Here is a 17,531-nt window from a genome sequence, read left to right on the forward strand (position 1 = left end):
TTGCAATGTTCAACACTCCGTCCATCATTTCCTTTGCTCTTCCTGTCTTTCTGCCACTTTAACCTGAACCCACATGGCTTTTTCTTTTAACTTACGTTGCTTCGCTTCAATCTCATCCCTAAAATATTTTGCATGCCTCAATACTTTGTCTATCTTTTTATTTTGCCAATCCACAGTATGCTGTTTAATCATTTCGCTTACTTCAGGGCACAACCCGTACACAAATCGATATATAAATTGACTTAAATCTTTCTCACTCAAATTTTCATCACCACTGTATTGTTTAAAAGCCAACAACAATCTTTCATAATGGGCATGTACAGATTCTTTTACCTCTTGGTGAGTCCTTACAATTTTTACTCAATCAGTTTCTTTTGGAGGTACTTTATTTTTCAAGAAGGTAACTATCTGTTCATACTTTCTCATTACCTCTGGATCAGGGGCACCTGTTTTAGGATCTCTAGGGTATTCCTGATTAGGCCAATCTATTGTAATTTTACATTCCGCCCATAGGTCTGCTGGCACAATTATGTCAAATAGACTGTTCAAATCTATCCATAATACTTTTGATAATTTAACAAACCTATCTACCTGCCTATACCATTCCACCGGCTTCTCGCGAAGACGGGGAAAGTCATTGGTGAATGATAAAATGTCCTGCCTATTCCAGGGAACATGCACATTGCCTCCTCCTGGGATTTCCCTCATGGGACATTCAGTTACCACTTTCTCTTTTTCTCTTACTGGGAAAGCTGAAAATGTTTTGTCTGTTACATCGTCTCGTTTCCGAAACCACCTGCTCTTCCATTTATCTACATCACCCCATTTCCTTAGTAAAACAATCAGCTCTTTCATTTGAGTCAATCTTTCTGCGGTATTCAAATTCTCAATGTCTTTTTCAGCAAAGTCTACTCTATAGGGTTTCTGTAATGACTTTATTTTCTCAAAATCGATACCCATTTCACTTGCCACTTCTTCCAAATTTTCATGCAAATTTCTTGCTCTCCAAGTTATGCTTTAACATAGAAACATTGGCTCTTCATCCTGATGTGCTTTTAACTTTTCTGAGGGAATAGTCCCTACTATCAATTCTTCCAAAGTTATTTTTAATTTTGCCACATCTAAAGGTCGAGGTTCGGCATCTTTTTGCTGTAAGCTCCTTAACCACTCACTTAGTGCATCAGAAGTGGGACCTACAGGGATTATTTCATTCCTTGCTTGTTCTAGACTCTTTGGGCATTCTGGTACTGATGCTGTTGTCATTAATGTTTGATTTGTTGGACTCTGATTCACTGTCAAATTTTTAGGAGTACTTAACCCATAAGTTCCTACCAATTGTCCCCATGGATTTTCTCCTGAATTCCTTTTTCCCATTTCAGCCTGTTTATTACTGTTGTAAGGGATCGTTAGACAATGCTCACTATCCTTTTGCTTATCAAAGACAGGCATCACTGGTCCTATTGTTACAGGAACAGTTACAGCTTCCATATTCTTGGTCAATTTCCTAATCTTTTCAGTTAACTCCAGGGTTGTTCTGGCTAATTCAGCTGAGTTTACATTTGTATTTTCTGATTCTTTAAAGGGATTGTTTTTTCCTACCTCAGGTAGCGTCGGCTCAAATTTTATATTTTGTGGTGCCTCTTTTACTGACGCACTTGGTGTCAACAATGTAGAATTTGGTTGGTATGGGGGAGGATTTTTATAAAACATGTCCTTGAGTACATCATCCTCCAACTCATTCACACCATACTTGTATCTTTCTGATCCTGTATTGTTTCTCTTCTCTGTACACTTTCTACTACTAGTCTCTTCAGCATTTCTCATAGGGAACATCCCATCAGCCACATTTGCACTTCGCCATCTCCTCATTCTGTCATCATGATTCTCCTGTCCACACGGTCTACCAAACATGTATTTATACCTTCCGCCACTCCGCTGTCGCTCCCTTTCATACATCTCATCTTCCCATTCTGTTAATGCTTCAAACTGAGTAGGTCTAGGTCTTGGTTCTATTCTCATCATTCTTTTTCTTAAATTCCTTAATACTGCTAAACTAAAAGAGCCATTTTCTGGGAATGCTAATACTCCATCTTCCATCTTCTTTGGCATACTTTACCCAATTATCTAACCATATACACGTATGGTACCCATATTTCGCTACCATAAAGGATGCAGGCGATTTCGGTGGGGGAAGTATCTGTCCTTCCCTAGTCACAATTGGCTTATCCTTTGTAAATAAATTCTTAATTTTTCCAAACCATGATTTTTTCTCTTTCTCTGTTGGATCGTAATACATCATTTTCCTTATTCTGTATCGCTAGATTTCCTCTACGACAATTCTGTGGTCTTATCCAATCGTAGCGCGACTCACACTAATGCACCAATCAGGAGCGTCTATGTCACTTTTGTAATTTTCCAATCCCAGCGCGACTCACACTAACGCACTAATCTGCAGCGTTTACGTCACCCTGTCACTTCTCCACTCCTAGCGTGGTGTACACTAACGCACCAATCCGGAGCGTTTATGTCTCTTAATGGCTGGCCAATCCCAGCGCAATCTTTCTGACATCAGCTTTTCGCACTACTCCTGCTTCTGCTGACCCCTCCTTTACAAAATTTGTCGGCAAACTTTCTCTACGTTCTCTTTCACTCAAATGCTGTTAGTAACGACATAAAAACACCACCATTGTCCGCTTCGCTAAACCAAAGGAATAGTTTTGACCTTTTACACAAGAATTCCGTATTTCTCGAGAACAGCGCTTACCTCTGCCCTACCACAGAATTATTTAATTTGCCGATAAAGTAGCACTTCCCTCTACCTTACCCTTCTAACAAGCAAAAGCTAACCGTTTCTCTGGAGATAAAACAAATGTGGAGACTACGCTGCTCTTGAGAATTAAGGCCAGAGTTTCACGATAAAACCGAATGCTATTTCACTTATGCACATTCATACGGAAAATGTAGTCCATTTACACAATAATCCTGTATTTCCCGAGAGCAGCGCTTACCTCTGCCCTACCACAGAATTATTCCATTTGTCGATAAAGTAGCAATTCCCTCTACTTTACCCTTCTAACAAGCTTAGGGGAGACCTATTACCTTTCCAGTGATAAGCGTAATCAGAGCTCACAATTGACTCCTGTTCTTAAGACCGAAATTTCACAGGTGGCCTTCGCTATCCATACACCACTTTCACACAGAAAATCCCTACCGATAACACACGACGATGTTACCAATTCGAACCCAGACAATGCGTCGTGCGACTCCGATCGTCACACGTTTTCCCTGTGTACCTACAGGGCAACAAGGCAATACACCGCGCGACTTCACTTGCCACATGTTTTTCCCCGTATACCTACAGGGCATCCAAATTCCTACATCCCAGAAGTCTTCAGAAACAACATAAAACGCAACCCGCCTCAACATAGAATGTTAGTACATAAATCAACAATCAACCAATCATCCCCAATCAATAATCAATAATCAGAAATCAAAAATCAATAAGCAATAATCACCAAACCAATGCAATAAAACCATAAATCTGCTACCAGAAAAAACGGATCCAGCGGGAAGGGGGCGAAACTTTTACAGATCATCCCTGCGTTACAGATATGTCACTGCACTTACTCATTCACACACACATTCATTGGTGGGACCCACAACACCAACACTCGCACGTCTCACTCCGAATCTGCACACAGGAGGACAATGTATCCGCTGTACATGTGGGGGGGTACCTTATTACCTATAGGGAAGGAAAATATGTTACAATATTTTACATATATACATCAATACCCATAGAATCCTAACCTTAACATCAAGGGACTCCACCACTTGGTCGATGGACCAATTAGTTGGACTGGTTGAGGGTGATTTAGAACCAGCTAAAACACACTAAAGCTTCAGAATTCTTATTCAATGCTCAATTTAAAGAACCACAAACTCATTCTCTGTTGATCAATGTTTAGTTTATCTAATTAATTGTTTTTAGTTGCATAATTTAGCATTTCGGTCGACCAATTTAATTAATCAACACAATTTTGCATGACATTTATATTTACCTATTCTTGCTATTGGGGTCGTTTCTCTAATTCTGTTAGCTCTGCATAATTCAAATCTCTTTTGATAAATCGTCCCAATCGAATGCAGGCCAAGATTTAAAATGTCCGAAAAGTTATTTTGCTCAGCACTGCACAGTCCAAAAGATATCCAAAGGACCAAGCAATCTTGCAAGCAAGTCGATCACGCAAATTCTGGACACCCCTCTGGAACGCACTCTTCCCTCGGGTCACACTTAGCTCTCTCAGACCAACCCTCTCTATTCTACTACCCTTTTTATAATAAAATTCTGGGTAACATAAAACATTTATTGAACTGAGAAGTACTGTGATTCGCCAATTCTGCAAAAATTGTAATATGGTCCAAATTTCTCAGAGTCTTGGGTTCTCAGGGAAACGGCTTGGTCATTTCCTCAGTTTATGTCATTCATGCAACAATGTTGATTCTTCATTATAGGTGACTATTGTTTCTTCGAGTAATTTACACTGACTGAAATCTGGCAGTCCTCCATGTTCCTATCCTTGACCAGGAACACTGTGCTCTGCATTGAGGATGCCTGGAGATCTTCGGAGCCATCCGAGTCTGTGCAGTAGACATCGCGCTCACAAGACGGTGGCCACTTCTGAACTCCATTTTGAATGTCATGGCCTGGTAGGCCCGAATGCCAACTTAAGCGAAACAAACATAAAACATAATTAATATATGGAAATGAAGATTCTAATGTTTAAACCCACACTAATCCCATTATATATTAGTATTTTCCTAGCTTATAGCGACATTTAAAGAAATAATACTCACCATTCGGTCCCAACAGGAACGCAAACGTCACCAAAGCAACATAAATCATGCAATTTTCTGTTACCACACCTCCTATTGTTAATAGGCGTACCACATTTAGTCATTAAGTTATTCTGCATGCAGATAGCAATTAGTCCCGCGTGTAATGTGTGTTTATCAAAAATGCACTTTGTTGATTAATAAATCACAGCACTCAGTTAATTCAAATTAATATATAGATTGATTACGTCATTAGTATTTTCATGCAAAATAGAGAAGGTATATAACATTTTGTTTTACCTGCTCCATCACTATCCCTGCCTAATTCTGCATACGCAGTGTCAATTCTTTTGGGTAGTTCATTCTCCTGTTCTAATTGAGAGAACTCTGTTAGGCGTTGGCGGATTGCCACTGATGCTGCTTCCCCCTTAATGTTAGCTAGTATTATGGCTGATACCTGGTCATAGTTGTTTAACAACGTCATCCCTAATTTCAGGGCAGGTTCTGCTCCATAGTCGTTTTGTATTTGTCTTAATATATCTGGTACTACTGCTAATAAAGGAATACCATGAGTTCTGGTATATATGGCATTAAAGACTGTACCCCAAGAGATGCAATCCTCTAACTGTAGTGTAATCCCCATGGGCAAACAGATTGTTAACATTCTGTGTTTTTCAAATGGTGTGGTATTTGGGAATATTGCTTCTAACTGGGTTATTTTCTGAGCTACCCGGAAAGGAATTTGTTCACGTTTTGTGGGCACTTTGCCCATTACTGCGTGTAATGTTTGTGGAGTAATTTTAGTACCTGAGCTCTGTGTAGGAGCTGCAGTAGGTGTAATTACTGTAGGTTGGACCGCTAGAGTCCTCAAGACAAAGTGTGTCATGTTTCTGTAGGGTTTTGTCAACTCTTTGTGTTGAACAAGTAGTTCATCCTGTGGCATTGTGTCAATATCTGGATGTGGTGCATAGGTCGCCGACGCTAATATCGGCCATGTTGCTCCTGGAATCCCTGAAGGACCAAGCCTTGCTCTTGTTTTTATGTGGTGTAGGGTGCCATTAAACCAGAAAATATGTTACTGGAAAGTAAGCGAAATCTCAGTCTCCTCAAAAGGAGTGTAGACCGCTGCAATGTCATCATGTATGTAATAATGAAAAGTTTTTGTTACAGCATTGGCTGCAGGTAATATAACCCATGAGTAGAATACCTCAGTTTTGAAATCTTTGTGCGCCTCTATCACGAATATTACTACACCTCCTCTGGGTTGTAACCCATGTTTGAGTAGTTTTACTGTTAAAGTTTGTCTTACTTTGGGTGCAATTTCCATTGCATCTGCATCAACCTCACCAGACTGATTCGGTCCTTGGATTAAAACTCCTTCGTCGTCTGCCATTGTGTTTCAGACACAAAATTATTGTCCAAGGAAAGGATAAAAAGGTTGTATGCAAAGGTTTTATGCAAAGGTTTTTTGCACAATTTTGGGAATATTGTCCTTTCAAGCTTGATTAACCATACATACGCTATCTCGCCTACTCAGCTGTGGCTGAGTTTTTTGCCCACTTACTCCAGACGGCTCTCGGTTTTGTAAGTAGGGTCTCTGAGAATAAGCACGACTGTGCTACTCAGATTCTTCTGTTGAGTAAGTGCGCCATCAATATTCCACATTGGGAGCCATGTAGTGTAGTCCTAATAGTACCCTGTCATGCAGGACCTACGCTGTTTACGGATAACATAAACTGTGGGTCTGCTAGCAGACTGACTCCGTGTACCCCCGCCACATATGTTAGCCTATAGTTTGCATTAGCTAGCTCACAGTGCCACTAGAATCTCCTGCTATCTGAGAGATTTGTTTTTGGCAACATCAGAACACAATAACCTCAGACTCGTGGAAACAATATACTACTTTTCACCCAGTTACTCGTGGTGCTTGTTTTGCTCTCAGAGAGATACAGAGAAGAAACAGTCGAGCGTTTTTACAATAAGAATTTATTGTACCGTAGTTCTTCTCATGTAGAATAAGTGCGCTGTTACAACGTAACACAATAGCAAAGATATAGAACCAGCAGTACAATGAATAAAAAGGAATAGTATTGTTCTACCATTTTGCAATAGTCACTAACATATACATGAATATGAAATGCATGTATAAACATAAAGTGCATACTCCTAAAATGCCTAACTAGATGTACCTAAGTGTACCTAGCATGTGAGTAGGTGCTACAGAGCCTCAGCCTATGAGCCAAGAATCCCGCCAGGATTGAGTCGAACCCCCATACCTGAATAGTGAGAATGTGTGACTTCGTCCTGGACTTGAGCTGGACACCCCACAAGGGATCGTCCGACCACTGTCAGCTGGAGCGATGGCATGCCGGAGCTGCAGTGTCTCTGGTCAGTGTGTCAGTCTTGAAGTCTTGGTTCCCTCCTGCCTTCTGATAGCAAGAGGTGCTGTATTTATGCAGTCTATGTACGTGTGTTACCCATTGTCCGGTATGAGGGTGATGTTGGGGATTAAACCTTGTGCGTCGATGGGAGAGGTGAAGTATGCCTCCTGGAGAGTGTACTCATCAATTATTCATATGTGCTAAGGAGGACGTCTTAGCAATATCGATTGGGAAAACCCCACCCTCGGCATGGAACTAGGTGAAAGGTTTAGTCCATAAAAGGCTACAGTCCTTATAAGGCGTGATGTTCCTATAAGGCGTTCTGTCCTTATTTGGAGTTATGTCCTTAAAAGGCTCGTTCATATGAAATAACGGGAGCTGATCTAGGGAAAGTGTACGATGTTCCCTGGACCTATATTAGGGTACCGATATGAAATATAATACTCCCTTAACAGTCCAGCGGGATGGAAAACCATAACAAAAAAAGGGGACATGAGTGTCTATGGTGGGTAGGCTGTGTACAGTGGGTTGACACAGCAGCAAACACATACACCACCTGTCCGATAGTCATGCATAGTAGGGGGCTGGCTGCCCGTAGGGGGTAGGGCACAGGCCCTGCAACTAACCTCATGCTGCACATGGCTAAACGGCTTGCATGTTGAGGGTGTGGCTGCCTGTGCGGTTTAGGCGCAGGGAAAGCCTCAAAATCAAACCCATGCAGCACATAGCCAAAGGTCATTCTCTGAAGGGGGTTGGCATAGTTGCGCATGGTGTCAGAAGTGGGGCTTATGGTAGGCTAGGGTATGCACCTCAGCCAGGCAAAGCCCACTGTTCTAGACATGGGCAAGTAAGTTACACAGTTACACACCAAAAATAACTTGTTCTCACCTTCTGGTAGCTTGGCGCAGAGTAGTCAGGCGTATATTTGGAGGCAATGTGTAAAGCGTTTTGCACAACACACTTACACCAGTAACACAGTAACAAAATGAACACACAACAAAAGAGAGTCCTCACAAGATTAAATAACAAATATAATATATTTTACATAACAGAGGCCAAACAAATGAACAATAAAAACAGTACAATAATCAGAATGATATACATTACTACATCTGGGCAGAAAATGCATCAGATTAAAAAATCACAGGAATCAGAACAAATCCCTATTAGTACATGAATCATAAGATATACTTCTCAAGACATGTATGAGTAAAGGTAGTACTTGTTACGCTGATTCCAACAAGTCCCCAACAACATAAATTACATCAATACGTGAATGTATCCAGATATGTTCACTTGAGGGAATACTGCATTACATCCATTGTCCTCTTAAATCACAATGCTTCAAAAGATGTGGGTGCTCCCCTTTAGGGAATTACAGTAATATCACCCTTGTGCTAAGACGGCACTCCTGTACTACTCCTTATGGCCCGTCAGGACTAGAAAGGTAATGTGGCAATGGGCAGAATCACAGACTTCCAGTTAGGGACCCCGTGGGACTGATATGGCAAATGTGGCAACTAGACGCCGGGGTTTCCTCAAAACAGAAAGTCCCTGTTTTGGCACCAGGGGTCGATACTGTCGAGCTCGATGGGAGAGAATTGATACACGCCCATTTTATTTCCTTGCATTTCTGCACCCTAGTTTTGCACATTTAAGTTCTCCTTACCTATGTTCCTTTGCGCTCTCCAAACGCGGGCTTTCAAGGCCACGCCCACCAATCCTAGAGGGGATTTAATGCAGCTCATAGCACGTCTGCACAGCTTGATGGGAGAGCATTGATACAAGCCCATTTTATTTCTTTGTAGTTCTGCACTCTGATGCAGTTTAATAGGAGTTGTCTGGCTCCTTGACACTAGGCACCATCTTGAAAGGGTGAAGTACCCATTTTCATGTTTTTATGTTTTATTGTTATCCCTATTATTTTGATTTCTGCTTAATTTACCAGCAGTTGTCCCTCCCAGGGGAGCCTGGGGAGAGACAAACGGGGTTGCTGGACCCTGGTTTTGCACATTTAGGTTCTCCTTACCTATTTCCCTTTGCGCTCTGCAAGAGCAGGCTTTCAAGGCCACAACCACTGATGCTCGAGGGGATTTAATGTAGCTCATTGCGGGTCCGTGTAGCTTGATGCGAGAGCATTGATACAAGCCCATTTTATTCCCTTGTATTTCTGCACTCTGATGCACTTTAGTAGGAGGTGCCTGGCTCTTTGACACTGGGCGCCCTCTTGAAAGGATTAAGTACACATTTTATAGTTTTTATATTTTACTGTTATCCCTATTATATGGACTTCCGCTTAATTTACCAGTAGTTGTCCCTCCCAGGGAACACTGGGGAGAGACAATCGGTGTTGCTGGACCCTGGTTTTCCACATTTAAGTTCTCCTTAACTATTTTCATTTTCCCTCTGCAAGTGCAGGCTTTGGAGGCCACCCTCACCAATCTTCAAGTGGATTTAATGCTGCTCATAACTTGTCCGCGCAGCTCAATGGGAGAGCATTGACACAAGCCCATTTTATTTTTTTGTATTTCCACACTTTGATGCACTTTAATAGGAGGTGCCTGGCTCCTAGACACTGGGAACCATCTTGAAAGGGTGAAGTACCCATTTTAATATTTTTATGTTTTATTGTTATTCTTTTATTTTGGCTTCTGCTTAATTTACCAGTTGTTGTCCCTCGCAGGGGAGCCTGGGGAGAGACAACCCAGGTTGCTGGACCCTGGTTTTGCACATTTATGTTCTCCTTACCTATTTTCCTTTGTGCTCTGCAAACGCGGGCTTCGATGCCACATTCACCGATCCTCGAAGGGATTTAATGCGGCTCATAGCACATCCAAGCAGCTCGATGGGAGAGCATTGATAGAAGCCCATTTTATTTCCTTGTATTTCAGCACTCTGTGGCACTTTAATAGGAGGTGCCTGGCTCCTTGACACTGGGTGCAATCTTGAAAGGGTGAAGTACCCATTTTAATATTTTTATGTTTTGCTGGTATCCCTATTATTTTTACTTCTGCTTAATTTACCAGTAGTTGTCCCACCCAGTGAAGCCTGGAAAGAGACAAACGGGGTTGCTGGACCATGACTTTGCACATTTAAGTGCTCCTTACATACTTTCCTTTCCGCTTTGCAAACGTGGGCTTTTGAGGCCATGCCCACCAGTGCTCGAGTGGATTTAATGCAGCTTATAGCGTGGCGGGTGCGCTGAAGGCCCGTCAAAGGCAAGCCCACTGCTCAGGTCCATGCACGGTCCATCATAGCAGCAGCCCCCCTGTCTGTTTCCACACGCTGATCACTTCTAGAAAGGGGCTTTTGGGTCTGAATAAGTAAGGTAAGTCTCATGGTTGTTTGCGTCTAAAACCCCAAATGGACATCCAAGATAGATTAATTGTTTGCCCAGATTATGGAATATCTATCCCTTGGATACATTCTTAATGTAGCACATCAATAAGGAATAGTAGCACATCCCCTCCCTTCCCCACTTTAGTTAAATGGGTTTTGATAAACACTAGATCCCTCAACAAACACCATTTTGAATTTAGGGAATTTATAGAAAATTATCAGCTTGATATAGCCTGGGTTACTGAAACATGGGCCGACCAGTCGTCAAGTTCTGACCCAACAGCAGCCACCTCCCTGCCCCAATTTCACACTTCATCATATAGACAGACATCCAAAGCGTAGAGGGGGCCCTGGCCGACTACTAAGAGACAATATGCCTGCTGTGGTTAAAAAGGTGCCCACATTAGAATGTGAGACCTTTAAGTTTATTGTCCAACATTCAAATAAGCAATCTTTTCAGGGCATATTAATTTATCGCCCCCCAGGCCCTAGGGCCACCTTCACTCAACACATTGGTGGACTTCTAGAGGAAGGTTTGACCAATAATGACTTAACTATGTTGGGAGATTTTAACTTCCATCTGGAAAACCTTGAAGATAGCGACAAGTGTTAGGTAAATGAAACACTTGAAGGGCTACGACTGCCTCAATTAGTGAAAAATCCAACACATATAGCTGGTCACACACTAGATGGAGTATTCACAAATGATTCTTCTGTGATTCTGAAAAACCTGATAGTGTTAACCTGGTAGGACTATCACACAGTGTTATTTGACATAAAGGTTAATCAAAAACGTAATCCTGGTCCATCTCACCTTTAAAAGACCAAAACATATGCTTGGAATAAAAATGAAGGAGAAATATTTTTCCAAAATCATGTTGGACACTATACTCTTCCCCTCCAGTAGTTTAGAACACTCCTCTTCTAATTATTCTAAATGGATTAAATTAGCTGCAGAGGCTACCACACCTCTGAAATCTCACAATGCTAGGAGAATTTCTCCTTCTGCCCTTTGGTTTACAGACATCCTTGGGCTCCAAAAACAAATGTGTAGAAAACAAGAGAGACTATTGAGGAAGAGATATGAACCCAAAGAAAAAGAGAAATATAAAATCTGCCTTAATAATTATAAAATCCTTCTATTTAAAGAAAAAACATCCTACTTTAGACAAAAAATAATGGCCGCAGATAACTCATCTAAAGAACTGTTTAGCAAAGACTTTTGCAAAACCCTGGCTATCTTTTTCTTAGATAAGGTTCAGATCTTTAATACATTTAATAAACATCCATCCCAAAATTAAACAACCCAACCTAAGTTACCTTTGACAAAAAAAGCTTCCTAAACTCTCAACATTTTCTGCATTATCATTACCGCAGGTCATTTCACTTATCACATCTATCAAATCTGGGTCGCCAATAGGGGTGGGCAGCAAATTCCGTTCCGCTTGCGGAATTTGCTCAATTTCGGCAATTCCGCATTCTGCGCGGAATGCTGAGTTGCCAAAAATTCCACGATCCGCGATGGAACTGTGGCATATTCTCGGATAAATGGCAATGCTGGGCAGGATTCATTCTGGCACAATGCTCCTGTCCCAAAAATTAAACCTCAACAGAAAGCACTTACAGCAGATGCCCGAGTTAAAGCTCAAATTCGGCAACGCATTAATCAGCCCCAGAAAATCGTGAGCTCGGTCGAGGCTGGGCAAGTCTATTTTCTCCCCATATCTACCGTCATAAATTGGCTGTGATGCTTGATGAAGGTCTTTGCATCCATGACTTTCTCGAGCGCAATCCCGTTGTGGTTCCTGTGACCAGGAGGTTCTTTTTCCTCATCTGCTGCTCTGATCGGTCTCTGACCTTAAACAAGAGGCATGTGAACTTGCATAGAAGCTCCGCCGCACACACACTAGCGCTATGCAACGTCTTCCCGCCCTTTACACACTATGATGGACAGCTCACTCAAGGGACCCCGGCGCCTTTCGGCGCGGTGGCAAAGTTACAGACACACATGGTCACTGGAGACAACTCTTCTCATCTGGCCCTTTACGCAGCTGTAGTGTAGGAAAGGCGCTATACATTTACCCAACGAGGTAGCACTTCTGACAGTGATTAGCCATTAGTACTCCAGTTGAGTAGAGGTACTGCACAAAAGGGTGGTATCTTCGTGGATGCATATGCTGGGCAGGATTCATTCTGGCACAATGCTCCTGTCACAAAAAATAAACTTCAACAGGAAGCACTTACAGCAGGTGCCCGAGTTAAAGCTCAAATTCGGTAACGCATTAATCAGCCCCAAATAATCGTGAGCTTGGTCGAGGCTGGCCAGGTGTGCTTTCTCCCCATATCTACCGTCATAAATTAGCTGTGGTGCTTGATGGAGGTCTTTGCATCCATGACTTTCTTGAGCGCAATCCCCGTGTAGTTTCAAGTGGCATGTGAACTCGCATAGAAGCCCCACCGCACACACACTAGCGCCATGCAACGTCTTCCCGCCCTTTACACACTATGATGGACAGCTCACTCAAGGGACCCCGGCGCCTTTCATCGCGTGGCAAAGTTACAGACAGAGATGGTCACTGGAGACAGCTCTTCTCTTCTGGCCCTTTACGCATATTATTGTAGGAAAGGCGCTATACATTCATTCTGGCACGATGCTCTGAGTCCTGTCCCAAAAATAAAATCGCATTCCTCGAGTTCGCGGAGATTTTTTGCGGTTTCCCAGAACTTTACGCAGCGCGACAACGCAAATTCCGCCCACCCCTAGTCGCCAAACAACCCTTGTCCTCCGTCAATTATAATTCAAGCTCCTGAAACAGTAGCAATTTGTTTAACTGCAATTTGCTACTCCATACAGGAAACAGGAACTTTTCCATCAATATAGAAAGAAGCCTCCATATTACCACTGTTAAAAAAGCCTAACTTAAATCCATATGACCCTAATAACTATCGACCAATCTCCTGTTAGCCTTTTCCGGCTATAATGATAGAAAAAGCTATTAATCTGGAGCTAACCAAATTACTACCTAATTTGGCTTTAGAAGCTGCACAGCACCAAAAGTGCCTTAATAAAATCAACTAAGGAGATTAGATCCATAGTCAAGCTGTTTAAACTCTAGTAATTCCCAGAGTTGACTATGGGAGTGTCGCTCTCTGTGGCCTTCCCAAATCAACGACCGCTCGGCTAAGAGCCTCAATCAATACAGCCGCTAGACTCATCACAGGCACCAAAAGAAACTGCCACATTTCCCCTGACCTTTGTGCCCTCAACTGGTTACCTTTAGAGGCCAGAATCCACCTAAAAATCACCTGTATGACACATAAGGCATTGCATCACAAAACCCTGAGATACCTAGCGGAGAAACTAGTACTATCAAATGGTAACAGATCTACCAGGAGTTCCGATAATCTTCTACTTAAACCACAACGGTTCTCCAAGAAAAAAACATACAATCGTACCTTCTCAGGAATGGCTCCCAGGATTTTAAACGCCTTACCCCCAGAAACAAGACTCAATCCGTCCGCTACTTTTTTTAAAAAAGAAGTGAAATCGATTCTCCTGTCCAAATTCACTTGATCTGTTTTCTTTTTATAAACTCCTGTAGCTATGTGTTTATCTCTAACAGTTACCAGTACAGAATTCACATAATTCATTGTATTTGTATGTATATGTCATTCACGTATATTTGCCCTGTAAAGCGCTCTGATACCCGCAAGGGTCTTGTTCGCGCTATACAAAACCGTCAAATAATAAATAATAGTCAATGGAGTTGGAAATGCTGCTCTAATACTCATTAACCTGTCGGCAGCCTTTGATACGGTTGACCACAAGGTGCTAAAATTCTTTCTGTCTGGTAGAACTCAAGTAGTAGAACCTGATTCATTTGTGTCCAAACCTTTTTCCATCCCGTGTGGGGTAACTCAGGGGTCTGCACTCAGCCCTACGTTATTTAAGACCTACTTAAAACCTTTGGCATCTCTTATCAGAGCATTTGGGCTGGATCTTGTGTTGTAGACGGACTATACACAAATCATGATAGCCTTATTTGCTTCAAATCATGAGGCAGCATCCACTTTTCATGACTGCATGTCTGCAGTTGGGGACAGGATGACTATAAATTGCCTGGAAGTAAATGCTGAAAAAACTGAGATTCTCGTGTTTCGAAAATCCCCCTCCCTACAGACATCAGCCTGTTGGACAATAGAACTAGGTTCATTTCCTGAACCAGTATGTAAAGTAAAAATCTTGGAGTAATAGTTGATAACAAGCTGAACTTCAAACCACAGGTAAACGCTGTTACGTCATCAACATTTTTTGTTTTAAGGATGTTAAAAAAGATTTTCCCTTTTGTGCCACATAACACCCACAAAACGGTAACTACAGCTCTTATGCTATCCAAGGTTGACTACTGTGATGCATTAAATTTGAATATGCAGCAGCAACACTTGAATAGGCTCCAGGTCCTGGTAAATTCAGCAGCAAGATTCCTTTTGGGAATCCCCTAACATAAGCCAGTCACACAGGCCATCAAACGTCTTCACTGGTTGCCTGTTAAATAGCACATCGGGTTTAAGGCTCTTTGCATTGCCCAAAAGGCCCTTCATGAAGAAGGCCCTGAGTTTCTCAAACAGGCCTTTGAATGGTATATCCCTGGAAGGGACCTAAGATCTTTGGGCACTCACAAAGTAGTTGTGAACCGATTCAAATCATCTAAATAGGGAGGAAGATGTTTTGTAAAATCAACTGCTAAAGAATGGAATGCCCTTCCTTCATCTAGCAGATCAATTTCGAATCGGTTTGTGTTCAGAAAAAGCCTAAAGATATGGCTTTTTCCCCTATAGCGCTCCTTTATTTTCCCTACTAACATCAGCTTGACCTACTATCACTAGACACTTATCCCCAATCTTTAGATTTTATTTTTATATTCTATTCTTTTGACTAAACTTTGTGACAGCACAGTGAGTTGAGCACGAGGCAAGATAACATTTGTATAGGACAGTAATACAGTAAGGAATAAATATTGCAATACAGATTGAGCACAGTTATCATATGATGCTAGCCTGAATCAAGATCAATGCCCACTCTCGCCCTCCGTAATTCCTCCACTGGGGGACACACAAACCACCTCTCGATAAATTCCATTTGGCCCAATTTTGATCCCATTTCTTAGGACAGCCCCTATGTTTAAATACTGCTTTTTCTGCAATCATTGCACTGTCCATGTCATTTGCCCACCCCGATGTTTAGATATTTTTTTAGCCTAATTCCTGGTTTTGTTATATGCTCCCAATGCTGCAGCTACTAGACACCTACGGGTATATGTTCGCCTTTTAACAATCCATATAACATAACATAATATAACATTGGGGAGTGCATGTTGCAATAGGAGCATTGGTTCCGAAAAAAGCACACAGAGATAGGACCACGAGGACTCCACTAAGTCTAGGACAGCGCGGTGATCCCTGCTTATGTGGGGCGTGTTGGAAAGAATGTCAGACCGGTCCCTGACACAAAGGGCTCACCACGTTCTGATCTAGACACAGTCCCCACAGAATGTAGAACATTGGAAGGAGTTTCTAAAATACACTCTGGAGACAATTTATTGCAGAAACAGGGAAAGAGCAAACCATCCAGTACCTGGAGAACAACTGGTGTGCACCAAGGGGGCCGAAGGCAGGTAGGGCAGCACACACAGTCACTTGTCAGAGCAGCAATCCCTTCAGCAACCTACCAGACAGCAGGCTAGCAAAACAATGCAAGTAGTCCCAAATGGTGGTTCCTGTTGGCAGCACAAAAGGTCTGTGGTGCAGTAGGTAGAGTCAACAGCATCTGGTCCATGCAGTGTCTAAAATCATAGGGTCACAGCCCCGGTTCTTATACTCTAAAATGTATTTGTTGAAGAGGTGACTTCAAAAAGAACCTTAGTGTGCAGCAACCCCAGTACTAGCTCCAGACATCAGTATGGGGTAGATCAGCCCATTGTGAAGGCAGGATACAGTCTATACATTTGTAAAGTGGGAACGTCACACACTCTCCCAGCCCAGGAAAATCCTCAGTATACAGATGTAACCCTGTCACACCCAAACCTTACTGTGTGATGGCTGTCTGGAAAGTAATGCCAGAGTGTAGCTTTCAACCAGGCCCCAGATGTGTACTGAGGTCAGGCTGCAAAGCACATAGAGTTATAAGCACAAAGAAATACCCACATTCTAAAAGCAGCATTTCTGAAATAGTAATGTAAAATCCAACTACACCATCAAGCAGATTTATCACTACCATTCTAAGCATACCAAACATGGCAAGGTTACTCCTCTCAGATCAGGAATTACTGCTTTAAAATATATAAGGAACATCCCAATGCTAGCCTTTGAGACGAGTAGGCCACACAGTAGTGAGGAGCCAAATAGTCTGTTTTTCACAGCAGGAAATCACACATAATAAATGCACATGTCCTAACTTTAACATACACAGCACCCTGCCCATAGGGCTACCTAGGGACTACCATAGGGGTGACCTATATATAGTAAAAGGGGAGTTTAAGTCTTGGCAAATAGTTTTAAATGTCCAGGCGATGTGGCAGTAAACTGCACACGCAGGCCCTGCAGTGGCAGGCCTGAGACAGGTTTGAAAGGCTACTTTTATGGGTGGCACAAGTAGTGCTGCAGGCCCATAGTAGCATTTAATTTACAGGCCGTGGTTATATGGGATAACATTGCACAAGGAATTTACAAGTAAATTAGATATGCGAAACAGGTGTAAACCAAGCATACAATGTTTAAAGGAAAGAGCAAATGCACTTTAGCACTGATTAGCAGTGGTAAAGTACCCAGGGTCCTAAATCCAACACAAAGAGGGTCGGAAAAATTGGGGAAGATTGGGGATTACCCTGCAAAAAGGGCCAGGTCCAACACATGGTAGTAAAGTATTACTTGACGTTAAAAAAGCCTTTGGGATCTGGATTTTCCAGTCATAGTGCA

Source organism: Triturus cristatus, chromosome 11, assembly GCF_964204655.1.
Source record: "Triturus cristatus chromosome 11, aTriCri1.1, whole genome shotgun sequence".
Taxonomy (NCBI): domain Eukaryota; kingdom Metazoa; phylum Chordata; class Amphibia; order Caudata; family Salamandridae; genus Triturus; species Triturus cristatus.